The sequence below is a fragment of the Bufo bufo genome, chromosome 5, assembly GCF_905171765.1.
Source record: "Bufo bufo chromosome 5, aBufBuf1.1, whole genome shotgun sequence".
Taxonomy (NCBI): domain Eukaryota; kingdom Metazoa; phylum Chordata; class Amphibia; order Anura; family Bufonidae; genus Bufo; species Bufo bufo.
Genome location: NC_053393.1, coordinates 552,877,538 through 552,896,316, shown reverse-complemented (window position 1 = coordinate 552,896,316; position 18,779 = coordinate 552,877,538).

Genomic DNA, 18,779 nt, shown 5'->3' with positions numbered 1-18,779 from the left:
GATAAGTGGCAGATGAGGTTTAACACTGACAAATGTAAAGTTTCGCACATGGGAAGGAATAATGCAAGTCACCCGTACATACTAAATGGTAAAACACTCGGTAACACTGACATGGAAAAGGACCTAGGAATTTTAATAAACAGCAAACTAAGCTGCAGAAACCAGTGTCAGGCAGCTGCTGCCAAGGCCAATAAGATAATGGGTTGCATCAAAAGGGGCATAGATGGCGGTGATGAGAACATAGTCCTACCACTTCATGTATAAGAGAAAATCCAAATCGCACATCCTCATTCCTATACTTCTGATATGACAACTGTTTTCAAATTTCAGCATGATAAAACATGGCCATACAGCACTATTATCAATCATTTGCTGTGCACTATTAGGAGGCATTAGTATACAGTTTGATCAAAGAGCATAGGCCCACTTACCGCGACAAGGTTGCCTCTTTTAAGTGGGGACCTACTCTAACTTTGGCGCGGCGCCGTGAGATGTGGTAGGAATTTATGGATCCTTTGCAGACTTCTGCTAATTAAAAGCACCTGAGCCACATGGGGAGAAGTGCTGATTCAGAGGGGGGGGGGGATAGAGTAAAGTATATAAATTGTATTCAACCTTGTCGCGGTAAGTGGGCCTATGCTCTTTGATCAAACTGTATACTAATGCCTCCTAATAGTGCACAGCAAATGATTGATAATAGTGCTGTATGGCCATGTTTTATCATGCTGAAATTTGAAAACAGTTGCCATATCAGAAGTATAGGAATGAGGATGTGCGATTTGGATATTCTCTAATACATGAATAGTCCTGCCACTTTACACATCACTAGTCAGACCACACATGGAGGACTGTGTACAGTTCTGGGCTCCTGTGAACAAGGCAGACATAGCAGAGCTGGAGAGGGTCCAGAGGAGGGCAACTAAAGTAATAACTGGAATGGGGCAACTACAGTACCTTGAAAGATTATCAGCATTAGGGTTATTCACGTTAGAAAAAAGACGACTGAGGGGAGATCTAATTACTATGTATAAATATATCAGGGGTCAGTACAGAGATCTATCCCGTCATCTATTTATCCCCAGGACTGTGACTGTGACGAGGGGACATCCTCTGCGTCTGGAGGAAAGAAGGTTTCTACACAAACATAGAAGAGGATTCTTTACGGTAAGAGCAGTGAGACTATGGAGCTCTCTGCCTGAGGAGGTGGTGATGGTGAGTACAATAAAGGAATTCAAGAGGGGCCTGGATGTGTTTCTGGAGTGTAATAATATTACAGGTAGGGTTGAGCGAACCCGAAATGTAAAGCTCGAGTTCGTACCGTACTTTAGGATTTTTGGACCCCGGACCCGAACTTTTACGGAAATGTTGGTGTCAGTGTTCGGTGCTTTCTTGGCGCTTTTTGAAAGGCTGCACAGCATCCAATCAACAAGCGGTTAACTATCTGACATTAGAAGCCATCACAGCCATGCCTACTAATGGCATGGCTGTGATTGGCCAGAGCAGCATGTGACCCAGCCTCTATATAAGCTTGGGTCATGTAGCGCTGCACGTCACTCTGCTGTTACTAGTGTAGGGAGAGGATGCTGCTGGTGATTTCAGGGAGAGAATCTAACTCAGCGATCTACCTAGAAATAGTTGTGTGGGTGCAGGACACAATCGTCTTACCCTGTCCTGAGGCCATTGACCAAAAAATAATAACTTTTATAATTCTGTTAGTTAGGTGGGCGGCGGCGGCCATGTTATGCATGCTCAGTGCACCAGCACTGCATCTGAGCTTTTGGGACATTGCAAATCACCATTTTTTTGGGCAATCTACAACATCTGGATTAGTCAGTGTGCAATTTAAGGAAGAAATACAGCCATAATTTTCTGGGGTTTGAAAAACACACAATTTTTTCAAAAAACTGTATTTCCCATATCTGCAAGTGTTAAATTCAAGTTTACCGTAATATATACAGCTTTCATATTCTGTTACCAAAAAAACTCAATTTTGGCAATATACAACATCTGGATTAGTCAGTGTGCAATTTAAGGTAGAAATACACCCATCATTTTCTGCGGTTTGAAAAACAGACTTTTTTTTTCAAAAAACAGTATTTTCCTGTTCTGCGAGTGTTAAATTCAAGTTTAATATATACATATTTCATATTTCTGTTACCAAAAAAACTCAATTTTGGCAATCTACATCTTGATTAGTCAGTGTGCAATTTAAGCTAGAAATACACCCATCATTTTCTGCTGTTTGAAAAACACACTTTTTTGACAAAAAACACTATTTTCAGGTCTTGCAACATCAGCACGTGTGAAATTACAGGCTTATATACTGCTGTCAAATTCAGTTGTTAAACAAACACGTTTGGGCACAAAAAATTTTGTTGGCAGCCTTTGATGCAGATGTCATTGTGAGATACACCCTTAATACATTTGGGTTACATTCAGAGATTTTAAATACCGCCATTTGGTGCACCAATATTTAATTCAGACCTACACTGGTTCAGGCCCTGTGATATACACCCTATACATACATGAGTTTGATTCAGGGATTTGAAATATAGCCATTTGAAATACAGCCATTGTGTGCAAAGATATATTTACTTCAGGCCTACACTGGTTCAGACCGTGTGAGATACTCCCTCTACATACAGGGGTTTGAATCAGGCAATTGAAATACAGCCATTTGAAATACAGCCATTTTGGGCAAAGAAATATTTACTTTAGGCCTACAGTGGTTCAGACCGTGTGAGTGTCACGGATGGTGTTGCAGAAAGCTGGAACTTATAAATAAATAAACATCCGACTGACTTGATCCCAAACTAAGGAGCATATGGGTGAGCCCTATAAAACCCCTAGAGCTCTCCCTGACTGCTATGCCCATGTAAAGATCTTTGTGGTAGACGATTGCATGTCCTCGTACCTTATACTATGTGACAATCCGGGAAGAAGTATAAACCACAAAGTGAGGCAAAGAGCACAGTAAGGCCTCATGCACACGACCGTTGTGTGCATCCGTGGCCGTTGTGCCGTTTTCCTTTTTTTTTTCGCGGACCCATTGACTTTCAATGGGTCCGTGGAAAAATCGGAAAATGCACCATTTTGCAGCCGAGACCGTGATCCGTGTATCCTGTCCGTCAAAAAAATATGACCTGTCCTATTTTTTTGACGGACAACGGTTCACGGACCCATTCAAGTCAATGGGTCCGTGAAAGAACACGGATGCACACAAGATTGGCATCTGTGTCCGTGATCCGTGGCCGTAGGTTACTTTAATACAGACGGATCCAAAGATCTGTCTGCATAAAAGCTTTTTCAGATCTAAGTTTTCACTTCGTGAAAACTCAGATCCGACAGTATATTCTAACATAGAAGCGTTCCCATGGTGATGGGGACGCTTCTAGTTAGAATACACTACAAACTGTGTACAAGACGGCCCCCTGCTGCCTGGCAGCACCCGATCTCTTACAGGGGGCCGTGATCAGCACAATTAACCCCTTCAGGTGCGGCACCTGAAGGGGTTAATTGTACTATCATGTCCACCTGTAAGAGATCAGGGCTGCCAGGCAGCAGGGGGCAGACCCTCCCCCCCCCTCCCCAGTTTGAATATCATTGGTGGCCAGTGCGGTTCCCCCCCCCTCTATTGTAATAATAGGTTGGTGGCCAGTGCGGCCCCCCCTCCCTCTATTGTAATAATTTGTTGGTGGCACAGTGTGCGCCCCCCATCGGCCCCCCCCTCCCTCTATAACATTAACAACATTGGTGGCCAGTGTGCGGCCTCCCATCTCCCCCCCCATCATTGGTGGCAGCGGAGTTCCGATCGGAGTCCCAGTTTAATCGCTGGGGCTCCGATCGGTAACCATGGCAACCAGGACGCTACTACAGTCCTGGTTGCCATGGTTACTTATCAATAGTACAATAGTTGAAGATTCATACTTACCTGCTGCTGGCTGCTGCGATGTTCGTGTCCGGCCGGGAGCTCCACCTACTGGTAAGTGACAGGTCTGTGCGGCGCATTGCTAAATGAACTGTCACTTACCAGTAGGAGGAGCTCCCGGCCGGACACGAACATCGCAGCTCCCAGGTAAGTATGAATCTTTTACTATTGTACTATTGCTAGTAACCCGCTGCCACCAATGATTGGGGGGGGGAGATGGGAGGCCGCACACTGGCCACCAATGTTGTTAATGCTATAGAGGGAGGGGGGGGCCGATGGGTGGCGCACACTGTGCCACCAACGATTTATTACAATAGAGGGAGGAAGGGGGGGGCGCACACTGTGCCACCAACGATTTATTACAATAGAGGGAGGAAGGGGGGGGCGGGGGGGGCGCACACTGTGCCACCAACGATTTATTACAATAGAGGGAGGAAGGGGGGGCGGGGGGGCGCACACTGGCCACCAACGAATTATTACAATAGAGGGAGGAAGGGGGGGCCACACTGGCCACCAATGATATTCAAACTGGGGAGGGGGGGGTCTGCCCCCTGCTGCCTGGCAGCCCTGATCTCTTACAGGGGGATATGATAGTACAATTAACCCCTTCAGATGCGGCACCTGAGGGGTTAATTGTGCTGATCACGGCCCCCTGTAAGAGATCGGATGCTGCTAGGCAGCAGGGGGCAGTCATGTACACAGTTTGTAGTATATTCTAACTAGAAGCGTCCCCATCACCATGGGAACGCCTCTGTGTTAGAATATACTGTCGGAAATGAGGTTTCATGATCTAACTCATATCCGACAGTATATTCTAACATAGAGGCGTTCCCATGGTGATTGGGACGCTTCAAGTTAAAATATACCATCGGATTGGAGAAAACTCAGATCCGATGGTATAAAAGGGACTCCAGACTTTACATTGAAAGTCAATGAGGGACGGATCCGTTTGAAATGGCACCATATTGTGTCAACGTCAAACGGATCCGTCCCCATTGACTTGCATTGTAATTCAGGACGGATCCGTTTGGCTCCGCACGGCCAGGCGGACACCAAATCGACTTTTTTTTCATGTCCGTGGATCCTCCAAAAATCAAGGAAGACCCACGGACGAAAAAACGGTCACGGATCACGGACCTACGGACCCCGTTTTTGCGGACCGTGAAAAAAAACGTCCGTGTGCATGAGGCCTAAGAGAAACAGTAACTGTTTCTCTACCAGAAAGGACGAGCTATGCATGTTGCTGCAATGCACAGTGATGTACACCAGGATAGATTCTCCCTATAGATTTAACATGCTTTGGGACAAATTAATTTGGATCAAAGCAAATTAGGGGGACACATTTGACGAAGCGACCAAATCAAATTTTTTAAAACTTTGCTCATCTCTAATGTTGATAACTATAATAAGGAGGGAGTGATTGTTGATGGCTGTGAATTTACCCCAGCAATCCCCTTCTCCATTTACAGTTATTACAGCTGTTACTTTACCCCAGCTATCCCCTCCCCCACTTACAGTTATTACAGCTGTTACTTTACCCCAGCTATCCCCTCCCCCACTTACAGGTATTACAGTTATTACTTTACCCCAGCTATCCCCTCCCCCAATTACAGGTATTACAGTTATTACTTTACCCCAGCTATCCCCTCCCCCACTTACAGTTATTACAGCTGTTACTTTACCCCAGCTATCCCCTCCCCCACTTACAGGTATTACAGCTGTTACTTTACCCCAGCTATCCCCTCCCCCACTTACAGTTATTACAGCTGTTACTTTACCCCAGCTATCCCCTCCCCCACTTACAGGTATTACAGTTATTACTTTACCCCAGCTATCCCCTCCCCCAATTACAGGTATTACAGTTATTACTTTACCCCAGCTATCCCCTCCCCCACTTACAGTTATTACAGCTGTTACTTTACCCCAGCTATCCCCTCCCCCACTTACAGGTATTACAGCTGTTACTTTACCCCAGCTATCCCCTCCCCCACTTACAGTTATTACAGCTGTTACTTTACCCCAGCTATCCCCTCCCCACTTACAGGTATTACAGCTGTTACTTTACCCCAGCTATCCCCTCCCCCACTTACAGTTATTACAGCTGTTACTTTACCCCAGCTATCCCCTCCCCACTTACAGTTATTACAGCTCTTTCTTCACCGCTGTTATATCATCTCTCATTTAGTTACTTACTGAAAACATATAGTAGGTGAAATAGAGAAGCTGTTTATTCAGAATCCGTTCTGCAGAAGAAGCAGAAGTTGTGGTCTCCATTATTCTGTAATTATTGCAAATGATCCTGTCCTTGAATTTAGGACAGAAAAGCAGAAGTTCTGGGATCATCACACTCACTGACCACCAACAGCGCAATCTACCAACACAAAGAACTTAAAAATAACTACTAAAGAAGCAAAAAATAACTTCTGACAGAAACCACACAAAACATCACACAACTTCGCTTCACTGTGAAGCCCCATCTCCTAGACACCTGCAGCAGCAGAATTTGGCAGAATAAAACTTCACATTCCCACTACTCCAGATAACAACAGCTCCAGAAAAGGTGTTAGTCCTGTTCTCCACAGCCCCCGCCCAGCAGATCAGCATTGTCAAAACCGCTAGCATAGTCTGTTTAAATCATTGGTGGAATGGAGAGCTCTGGTAGGGTGGTAGACAGAGACGAGGGAGGAGATGTAGGGGGTGCAGCACTGGGGAGAGCTTCGTGGGGCGAGAGTGAGGGAAGTGTACATTTTATCCAGTGGTGGATGGGCAACCAGTGCTGTGACTGGTACAAGATAGAAGCATTGGTTAAGTGACTGGCACAAGATGGAGGCATTGGTTCAGTGACTGGCACAGGGTGGAGGCATCAGTGCAGTGACTGGCACAGGTTGGAGGCATTGGTGTAGGGACTGGAGCAGGGTGGAGGCATCAGTGCAGTTACTAGCACAGGGTGGAAGCATTGGTGCAGTGACTTGCACATTGTGTAGAGGCATTGGTGCAGCGACTTGCACAGGGTGGAAGCATTGATGTAGTGACTTGCACAAGGTGGAGGCATCAGTAGAGTGACTGGCACAAGGTGGAGGCATTAGTTCAGTGACTGGCACAGGGTGGGGCATTGGTGCAGTGACTGGAACAGGTTGAAGGCATTTGTGCAGTGAGTGGCACAGGATAGAGGCATTGGTGCAGTGACTGGCACAGGGTTGAGACATCAGTAAAGTGACTGGAACAGGTTGAAGGCATTGGTGCAGTGACTGGCAAAGGACGGAGGTATAATAGGTGCAGTGACTGGAACAAAGCGGAGGTATTGGTGCAGTGACCGGCACAGGGCGCAGGTATTGGTGCAGTGACTGGTACAGGGTTGAAGCATCAAGGAAGTTACTGGCACAGTTTGAAGGCATTGGTGCAGTGACTTGCACAGGATAGAGGCATCAGTGCAGTGACTGGCAGAGGGTGGAGGCATTGGTGTAGGGACTGGCGCAGGGTGGAGGCATCAGTGCAGTGACTGGCACAGGGTGGAGGCATTGATGTAGTGACTTGCACAAAGAGGAGTCATCAGTGCACTCGCTGGCACAGGGTTGAGGCATTAGTGCAGTGACTGGCACAGGGTGGAGGCATTGGTGTATTGACTAGCACAGGGTGGAGGCATTGGTGTAATGACTGGCAGAGGGTAGAGGCATTAATGCAGTGACTGACACAGGGTGGGGGCATTAGTGCAGCGACTTGCACAGGGGGAGGCATTGGTGCAATGACTGGCACACGATAGAGGCATCAGTGCAGTGACTGGCACAGGGTTGAGGCATCAGTGAAGTGAACAGCACAGGTTGAAGGCATTGGTGCAGTGAGTGGCACAGGGTGAAGGCATCTGTGAAGTGACCGGCACAGGTTGAAGGCATTGGTTCAGTGAGTGGCACAGGGTGGAGGCACTGGTGCAGTGACTGGCAAAGGATGGAGGCATTGGTGCAGTGACTAGCACAGAGCAGAGGCATTAGTGCAGTGACTGGCACAGGGCGGAGGTATTGGTGTAGTGACTGGCACAGGATAGAGGCATTGGTGCAGTGGCTGGCAAAGGGTTGAGGCATCATTGAAGTGACTTTCACAGGTTGAAGGCATTGGTGCAGTGACTGGCACAGGGTGAAGGCACTGGTGCAGTGACTGGCACAGGGTGAAGGCACTGGTGCAGTGACTGGCACATGGCGGAGGCATTGGTGCAGTGACTTGCAAAGGATAGAGGCATTGGTGCAGTGACTGGAACAGGTTGAAGGCATTGGTGCAGTGACTGGCACAGGGTTGAGGCATCAGTGAAGTGACTGGCATAGGTTGAAGGCATTGGTGCAGTGACTGGCACAGGGTGAAGGCACTGGTGCAGTGACTGGCATAGGTTGAAGGCATTGGTGCAGTGACTGTAACAGGGTTGAGGCATTAGTGATGTGACTGGCACAGGTTGAAGGTAGGGTCATAACTACCATAGAAGCAGACCATGTGACTGCTATGGAGCCCAGGGCAAGAGGGGGCCCAGTCTTAGTTGGGATTATCTCCTCTTCTACTGGAGGTGAAAGCTTGGTCAGGACTCTACCCTCTAAAGCAGTGATGGCGAATTTATGGCACGGGTGCCAGAGGCGGCACTCAGAGCCCTCTCTGTGGGCACCCGCGCCTTGGAAAAAGTCTATAGTGTACCAATATGCTTTAGACATTTCCTGCCATTCATCAGCACAGGACGCACTATGAAAAGCACAGGCAGCGCACTGAATGTAGGCTATTAAGCTATTATAGCTAAATGATAAAGTACATGGAAGATATACTATATCGGTATTCAGGTTAAATTGCTGTGTTGGCACTTTTCAATAAATAAGTGGGTATTTGGTTGCAGTTTGGGCACTCGGTCTCTAAAAGGTTCGCCATCACTGCTCTAAAGGAACAACTTTTAACAAACAAGGCAGTGGAAAAATGGCCCAAGGGTCATTGAAAATGGTTTAAGCAGAAACCTTCTGTCCTGTGTGGGGGGCCTGGTTTGATCCTTGCTATGGGGCCTTAGTTCTCTATGTACGCCACTGGTTGAAGGCATTGGTGCAGTGACTGGCACAGGGTGCAGGCACTGGTGCAGTGACTGGCACAGGACGGAGGTATTGGTGCAGTGACTGGCACAGGACGGAGGTATTGGTGCAGTGACTGGCACAGGGTGGAGGTATTGATGCAGTGGCTGGCACAGGATGGAGGTATTGGTGCAGTGACTGGCACAGGGTGGAGGCACTGGTGCAGTGACTGGCACAGGGTGGAGGTATTGATGCAGTGACTGGCACGGGGTGGAGGCATTGGTGCAGTGAGTTCATGTGTATGTGATACATAACAGTCATACCGTGGATGCATTGCGCCTCTAAATCCTTAGCTGAGATCCCCTGTTCACACCTATGGTTCTGTGCAGCTCTGCAGCAATCGCACTGTTCCACTGCTCGCTCTTACTGCGGGGTCTTGTGATCTCTACATAGTAATAAACAGCGGCTGGGATTATAAATGAGATGTTCTCAAAAGTTCTCAAAAATTCAATTTGGCTGATAACTGACGTGTGAACCTTGGCGTACATACAGGAGTCGCAGGGGTCGCAGTTGCGACCGGGCCCAGCACTCCAGGGGGCCCGACCGCCTGTGGACCCCCCTGGCCCCTGCAGCCAGTGTTCCCTCTAACTAAGCTGCGCGGGTGGGTGGCCGGGCAGCAATTATTGTGGCCCCGCTTCGCCATATTGCGCCGCTCAAGCTGCTGGCAAAATGCCAGCACCCAGCAGTCAGTGCAGTGAGTGTCAAAAACATCTCCGTCATGCGCCTCCTGCCCCGTCTGCCTGCTCCTCGCACTTTATGAATTAGGCAGGCAGGCGGGGCAGGAGGCGCATGACAGAGGGAGCTCAGGGAGAGATGTTAAGCTCAAGCTGCCTGCGCAACAGCAGCGGCGAGTCTGCATGCCACGCACTGGCAGCATAGAAGCAGCAGCAGCAGGGCAGGGAGCGATGCTTTCGTTCAGCTGCCCCCTGGTGGACATTCCAACATTGCTGGAGAGCAGCCGCCGCGCTGCCGGCCATGTGAGGAGCGGGAGTGGTGAAGCGGCCGCCTCTCAGGAGACTTGTGTAGCAGCAATTGCGGTGCAGTTGGGGCTCGTCTTCCCGACTCGTGGACCCCCCGCAGTGCATGGCCAATGTACCTGCCCCACTGCCCTGACAGCCGCTCACTCCGCAGCCGTTGCCCCGTGCTCTGAATCTCAGCAGAAGAAGAAGCCACTATCCCCACTAATACATTACTAGAAGGCACTTATGGAGGATATGTGGAGGGCACTGTTATGGAGATATCTGTGGAGGGCACTGTTATAGAGGATCTGTGGAGGGCACTTATGGGGGATCTGTGGAGGGCACTTATGGGGGATCTGTGGAGGTCACTTATGGGGGATCTGTGGATGACACTTATGGGGATCTGTGGAGTCACACTGGAAAAGAACTGCTTGTGTAACGCCCCAGAGGGGCATTACCATTTCTGCACCTCGCTACTATCTCCTAATGTCATTCTATATATTTATTTCCAGGTCCTGTATAATATGCATTTCCTATTTTGCAACTGTTGAGTTTAAATGTAATGTGCCTGGTTCACCAGCAGGTGGCAGCATAAATGGCAGAGCTACAGGTACAGAGAATGGAGTTTTCCATTCCATTCTAACACCCCCTCTGTGGAGGAGTGGGCGAGTCCCACTTTCTGCAGAAAGGGAGGAGACTAGTTAGTGATGGTTCAGTTCAGCTTACACCCTTCTAGGGGAAAGTCTAGCTTACCCCCTGCTAGAGGAAGCTTTATGTGCCCACGCCAAGCTCTGTCTAGACCAGCTAGAGCACCTTCAGCTCTGCTGGATGTGGAGGCCACAGCTTGAAGCCTCAGAAGCCAGGAGTAAAGTTTTCCCTGGACAAAGCTAGAGTCGGACTAAAGAAAGAAGTTGCAGCCTGCAGCTAAAGCTAAGTTATACAGCCAGTCTGTCAGCACAGCAGAGCCAGAGAGCAACAGATGTAGCAGATAGCATTAACTGTGGCAGGCAAACTCCTAACGCCTGCTGGAACCAAAACAAAGCCTGAAACTGTTGTAGAAACATTTATGCAAAGTAAAGCTGTTATAAACTTCATCACAAGGTCTGGACTTAATTTATTTCTTCATCCCCTTCATCAACAACCCCCTTTTCATTGCTTCGGAGCCAATGCCTAGGGTCCAGCGTATCCAGGTAGGAGCACCGTGACACGTGCACCAACATTAAGGGACATTTAGGCCACCCTACACCACTCTGGCATTCCTACACCTGGGTACCATCCACAGTATCACTAAAAGGGGCCCTGTGCCCTTGTTGCTTCATTGCAACTGGCGTCACGAAACATCTACTAGTTTTCTTAAAAGGCCATGGGGGGAGGCGCCCGCTGCACTTAGTGTCATCAACCAAAAACTTGAATCCTGGTTGTCTCCTGAAGATCAGAATCATGGTCACATGGTGATTGCATTGGGATTTGATCATGATTTGGAAGCCAAAAGCAGGAGTGGGTCCAAAACACAGAAGACACGCAAATATTTCCATCACGTTATCTCTGTTTTGGACTCACTCCTGTTTTTGCCTTACCAATACTGATCAAATGCTGACCAAATACTGACGTTGTGGAGGCGGATGCTGAAACTACAGGACCCTCTTTTTGGGGGTGGTTCTTCTGACTGATCAGAAAAATTGAAAAATAAACAGTGGTTTGAACACAGCCTTACTGCTTACACCGTCCCACTGTCATGGGGCCACTAGACGGTTAAGTTCATGACGATAAATTAGACCTGACACTAACATTGACCTGTCTGAGTTCCCACTTCTGTTATTTGGTCAGTTATTTCCATCACTTATTGTTGGGGGTTTGGGGGGGGGGGGTCAAATTCAGGAGCTAAGCGTATTCTCTGACTAGGTAACAAGAATAGATCTGCACCTGTTCTGTGGGTTTCACCTGCACCTGCTTTTGGGCTGACACTGACTAAATAAGTGAAGTGTGAACCGAGCCTAATAGTGACGCACAGTCATTCTACAGTTAACAGAAGGGATTAAAACGCACGTGTTTGCACTGCCGCAACATGGCTTAAAAGAACCTTTTTTTCTAGACTACTTTATTGGCGCTGCCTCCATGTCCTTATTTTATTCCAAGAGTCATTGGGACACCTGCAGGGGCATGCAGCGGTTTTTGTTTTTTTTTTGCTTTACTGAATGCTGCTGTATGCTTTTTTTTTTATTTAGCTAGGGGTTATCTAAGAATGTTAGTGGGCTGCACGATGATGCACACATCCATATATGTCACCTGCCTGTCATTCTGACGCACAGTAACTGTTTCTCTACCAGAAAGGACGAGCTATGCATGTTGCTGCAATGCACAGTGATGTACACCAGGATAGATTCTCCCTAAAGATTAACTGCAGGACAGGATAGACCTGATTTAACATGCTATGAGACATTTTAATTCAGATCAAAGCAAATTTGGGGGACAAATTTGGCGAAGCGACCGAATCAAATTTTTAAAAACTTTGCTCATCTCTAATGATGATAACTATGATAAGCAGGGAGTGATTATTGATGGCAATGGTGATCATGATGGTGATGATAAGGATGATGGTGATTATTGATGGTGATGATGATGAGAATCATGGTGATTACTGGTGGTGATGAGGATGCTAATCCTCCTACAGCATGTTGCAGAAACTACATTTGCTCACTTTTTTTTTTGTAAATTCTTTATTTTTGAAGAATTTTCATTATAAAGAGAAAATAACATGACATGTACTTAAAGGCAGTTACAAATAAGGCACAGAAATAGTCAGCAGACTACTTGGATGGACATTCCCCACACAAGTAGGCATAAGCATAGGCCAAATAGTTATAGGCAAAGGAACGTATCATAGCATCAAGGCATTTTATAAAGAGGTGTAGTTTAGTCAGAATCTAAACACTGGGATTGATGTTGTATGAGTAAAGTGTCTGCCTAGTTCCTGAGAAACCCAAGTACTGTCAAAACAGTAAAGGACAACATTAACAAAAAACACACAGTAGACGGGTGGGTCCGTAATAAGGCCTAATATTCAGAGAGCACAATTATAATGCAGAATTCAAAGTAAGTAAGATATGTAAGCAACCTATTGGATGTTAGGGTAACCCTAGTAAGAGCATACCTGTTCTAGTGAATGGACATCAAACGTGATGTATGAGAAAGGAAAGTAGGTGTTCCACTGGCCTGTGGAGGTCAGACCAGAAGAATGCTTGAGTAAGGGTAAGTAGTTGAATTCTTTGGAGTAAGTGTAAAGAGCTTAAGTTCCTAGATAGGATCTATGAAAATCTAGCCATGGTTGCCAAGTCTTTAGGAATGCAAATCTATTACTCTTTTCCCAACTCACCATTTCTTCCATAAGACATATTTGATGAGTTTTCTCCACCCATTCTTTAATGGTAGGAGGTTCTGAGCTTCTCCATTTGGTGGGGATAATATATTTAGCTGCAGCTATCATATGTGTGGCCAAACTATTAAAGGAGGGCCTGAACTCGCTCTGGGCAGCCATAATAAGACAAGAGCCGGAGTTAGGGAGACTTTGGATCTACACACTCTGTTAATGGTACGTTCAACTTCAGACCAGAAGTCTGAGATTTTCCTACAAGACCACCAAATGTGGGTAATGGAACCCCTCTCTTCTTGGCATCTCCAGCACTTTTCTGAAGGAGAGAGGTGGGCTCTATAAAGGAAGTCAGGGGTTTTGTACCACCTTGATAATATTTTGAAAGAGTTTTCCTGAATGCGTATGCATCTCGAGAAGCCATGGGAGTGTTTTAATATAACTTTAACTTCCTCCTCTGAAAGGGAAGTCTGTAGTTCTCTTTCCCATGCTCTCAAGTAGATGGGTTTCCCAGATGAGGAGTTCAGGATTAGTTGAGAATATAATTTTGAGAGCGTTTTAGGGGGGATATTCGGCAATAGAGTGTAGTTTTCAAGCCAAGTGGGATCCTTATGGGGCTTTACGCATACCTTCTTGTATTTTTTGCAGCATAGTTCAAGATCTAACTCTACTAGTCTGGACCATAGATAACTGGGTACATGGGTTTGGGCCATTTTTAGGAATTCCGTAAGATCCGTGGTTCTAATCAGGTCAGAGATCTTAAGTACAGTTAGGTGCATCCAAGCTCTATGAAAGTCACCTCTGCCTTTATTGAGGTAAAACGGGAGAGCAGATAAGGGAGCTATAGGGGAGAGTTTATTAGCGGACATTGATAGGGCCTCGGTTCTACCACAAACTTGGAACATACACCGTGTTAGAGCACTGAGGGAGGTTTTTTCCTTTTTGGCGGGTGCGTGAACCCAAAGTCGGTGAAGGGCATTGTCACCTAGTAGAGCTTTCTCCAAGTCAACATGTAGGGCTTTATTATGGGGTCTAGCCAACTCAATCCACCTCTCTAACTGTATAGCGTGTAGGTATGTTTTTAAGTCGGGAAGGGATATTCCTCCTTTGCTATGTTTTCTAATAAGGAGAGAGTAAGCCAGGCGTGGTTTTTTGTTGGACCATAGAAAGCTACTAAATAAAACACGGAATTCAGAAATGTATCTGTTTGACAACGGTATGGGCAGACATCTCAGAGTATAGAGGATTTTTGGTAGGACATATGTGGACAATAATTTTTTTTTACCCAACCATGAAAGGAAGGGGAGTTTAATGGATGCCAGGTAGGACTTAATTTTGCCAAATAAAGGGACGTAATTAAGTCTAAACAGGTGTGTGGGGTTTACTGGAATCATGATCCCCAGGTGCTTAATAGCCTCTCTCGGCCATTGGAAGGAAGTATTTGTTTTGATATCTGACATGTGTATCTCCGAAGCTGTGATGTTGAGTATTTCGGATTTGTCATAATTAACCTTGAAATTGGAGATTTCTCCAAAGTCCGAAAATATTTTGATCACCTCAGGGATTGCAACTTTAGAATTTGTTATAAAGAGAAGCAGGTCATCCGCAAAGGCTGCCAGCGAGTGAGTTCTCCCATTCACCTGCAACCCTTTAATAGCCTCAGATGTTCTTAATTTGCACAGTAGCAATTCCAGGGATAAAATGAATAATGCTGGAGAGAGAGGGCAGCCCTGCCTTGGAAATGTGGAAAGGAGGGGGTAGAGAGCCATTAACAAGGACTCTGGCTGAGGGACTTGTATATAGAGAAAAAATGGCTGAGATGAACAAGGGCGGGAAGCCGAAATGGCGTAAAGCATTTTCTATGAAAACCCAGTTGACCCTATCAAATGCTTTTTCAGCATCTGTACCTAGGAGTGTTAGTGGGATTTTGTGTTGTTTTACGTAATATATGGCATGTAAAACTCTGCTAACGTTGTGCTTACCCTCGCGACCCTTCACAAAGCCCACCTGTTCCTCACCTATGAGCTTAGGGAGTAACTTTGCTATCTTATGGCTTAGAAGCTTGGCCCATAGTTTAACATCAACGTTGAGCAGGGAGATTGGTCTGTAGCTGCTACATTTGGTGGGGTCTTTTCCTTCTTTAGGAATAACTGTTATGTGAGCGATTAGCGATTGTGGCGGGAGGGATTTTCCATTTAGTAGGGAGTTGCATAATTTTACTAGTTGTGGGGCAAGGATATTTTTTAATTTTTTATAATAAACTATGGGTAGTCCATCAGGCCCTGGGCATTTCCCTGAAGGAATACTCGCCAATACATCTAATATTTCTTCTATTGTCACTGGGGAGAGCAACATATCTTTTTCATCATTTGCTAAGGTTGGGACTTTAACCGCTTCTAGGAAGGGTTGATTCGGGTCATCAGATTTTAGGTTGTAGAGAGCTGAATAAAATCCAGAAAATTCTTCTGCTATGGCAGGGGTATTAGTAAGCTGGAGACCTTTATCAGATTTAATGCTGGCGATGAAGTCTTTCTCTCTTTGACCTTTAATCATTTGCGAGAGGAGTCTGGATCCCCTATCCCCATGGATATAGAGCTTGTATTTAGCCGACCTAATGGCTTTGGCTGATTTAATGTTTAACAAATCCTTCAATTGGCATCTCAGCTTAAGAATATCGTTATAGTGAGTTTCTGAGGGGTTACTTTTGTTGATGTTTTCTAGGGCAGAGATTTGAGCTAAAATTGAATCTATCCTAAGTGACCTTTGCTTCCGCACCCAGGATCCTAGGGATATGAGCTCACCTCTAATGAACGCCTTGTGGGCTTCCCATATCATGGCCTTATCTATAAGGGGGGGTGTTATTTAATTTAAAAAAAAGTCTACAAGCTTCTCTTCCAACTTACATCTGTCCTTATCATTTTCTAAAAGGGTTTCATTTAGTCTCCATGATGACCACGCTTTAGGGGGAAGACCTTTCAGCTGAATCACCAGAGAGACAGGGGCATGATCAGAGATAGTGATCTGTCCAATGGTAGAGGACACAAGCTTATCCAATACATGGTTAGAAATAAATAGGTAATCTAAGCGCTGGTAGGATCTGTGGACAGCTGAGAAAAATGTATAGTCCCTGTCACTAGGGTGAGACAGCCTCCAGGTGTCCGTTATTTGGTGGGCAGCTAAAGCTTTGTGTAGCTTACAAAGTTGTGCAGAAGAGTATTTAGGGGTACTAGAAGTAGAGTCCATGGGATGGTCAAGTATTAAATTCAGGTCTCCACCTAGGATCAACACTCCCTCTTTAAAGTCTTGTAGAGAGCTTAACATCTTAATTAGCCAAGGTATTTGCCTAGAGTTAGGAGAATATACGTTAACTAGGGTCAATTTACTACCATAGAGTGTAACTTTTAGGAACAAGTACCTACTCTCGGGGTCAATATATTGTACCTCTAATTGAAAGCGGACATTAGCCTTTATCCCAATGGAAACACCTCTAGAGGCTGAAGAGTGAGTGCTGTGGAACCATTTTGTGTAATATTTAGTGAAGAGGGCCGGAATACGGTTATGCCTGAAGTGCGTCTCCTGCAGAAACAATAGGACTGCCCTCTCTCTCCTTAGCATGTGGAAGACCTGACTTCTCTTTTGGGGGACATTAAGCCCATTCACATTTAGTGATGTTACCTTTAGAGGATCCATAAGTTATAGAAGATTGCATAGCAGAATAAGAAGTTGCATCCCAGTAAGGCAAATGTTTTCGGACACAGGACCCATCTTGACGAACTATATACAGGGTATATAAGAACACATTTGAGCATGTTAATACTCAGTTAGAAGCAACAGAGTAGGAGTAGGGGGGGGAAGGAGAGACAAGACATGTTTATATCTCAGAAAATTGCTCCCCCCCTCCTCCCAGCGCCAAAAACTGTGGGTTCCCACATAGATGACAGTTGGGGTATCCCATTACTCTAATGGGACTCCCCTCTGGAACCTTGTAGCGGGGAGAAAGACCCAAGGAATCAGCTATTGAAAACATAGTGATCTAGTACATAATGACACATATATATTCCTCTACACGAAGAGAGAATAAGAGGGACCAGCACCTCATCATCGCCACCTTGCTCAGGGCAAAACACGCTCTGAGAAAAATGTATACTTGGAAGGTTAACAAGGTAGTGGCAGTGATGAGGTGACCAGACCACAACAGGGTATGCAGTCAGGACATACAGAGTGGATTGAAACGAGAAATAGTAGAACTGACACAGTGGCACCGGCTTGTTACTGGTATAGTGCCGTAATTAAGAAGTAATTAGGCAAAGCAGAGTTACAGACTAGCTTCAAGTGTCCTGGAGTTCTGCCTGGCGCTTCTTCGCCTGAGGTGACTTGAACTTCTTAGCGACACGCCAGTCCTCAGTAGCAGGCAAAGGAGGCATCTTCATGTCACCGGACATCGGCAACCACGAGGGAATGTCCAGGGGTTCCACTTGTAAGGCATCCCACATTTTGACGAGGTCATCTGGGTGACGGAAAATAATCTGCTTTCCGTTGATATTAGCGCAGAGGCCAAATGGAAAAAGCCAGCGCAAGGGGTGTCGTCTCTCCCTTAGAAGGTCAGTTAGTGGCTTGAATTGTCTCCGCTTAGCTAGGGTGCTTGCTGCTAGGTCTTGGAACAACTGGATTTTGCAGCCTTCAAGCATCATGTCACCTTTGTGCCTGGCGGCAGTTAAAATGGCGGCCATATCCACATAGCTAAGTAAGCCACAGACATGTCACGTGGCGGGGCGTTTGGCGGCGGTTTGGGCCTAAGGGCCCTGTGGGCTCTTTCTATAACTACTGTCTTTGCCTGATTTTGGCCAAGGAGGGAGGAAAAGATTTGGCTGACCGTATCGAGGATGTCGTCTCTCTGCACGCTTTCAGGGACACCTCTTGTGCGGATATTTTTTCTTCGGCTCCTGTTCTCCTGGTCTTCCAGGCGCAGAAAAGCTGTGTTCATTTGTTCACGGACCTCTTCCACTTTGGATTGTAGCGCACGGCTGTGTTTGGTCAGAACAGACTGAGATCCTCCAGGGCTGCCACTCTGTGCCCCGTTTGCTTGATCTCCGTTTTAATGGCAGAGAGTTCTTTCATAACGGGCTCAAAAGCGAGGGCTAGGGACTCTTTGAGGAAGGCTCTGGTGATGGGAATCGAGCCTAGCTCGCTGTGTGTCTCAGACATGGCATAAGAACCCTCATCATCTGAGTCCTCTGTACAGGTCAGAGCGGCGGCAGCGTCCTGCGCCATCTTGGGTCTTGCGGCCGGTAAGGACAACTTCTTTTTTAAGTATTTATCCAGGTCGGATTGTCCCCTGGCATGTCTAGGTGTCATCTGGGTCTCCTTAGACTTGTCCTTGTTGAGTTTCCCCATAATAGAGCGGGGTGGGAACCCGTAAGATAGCTATTTGCTAGTGC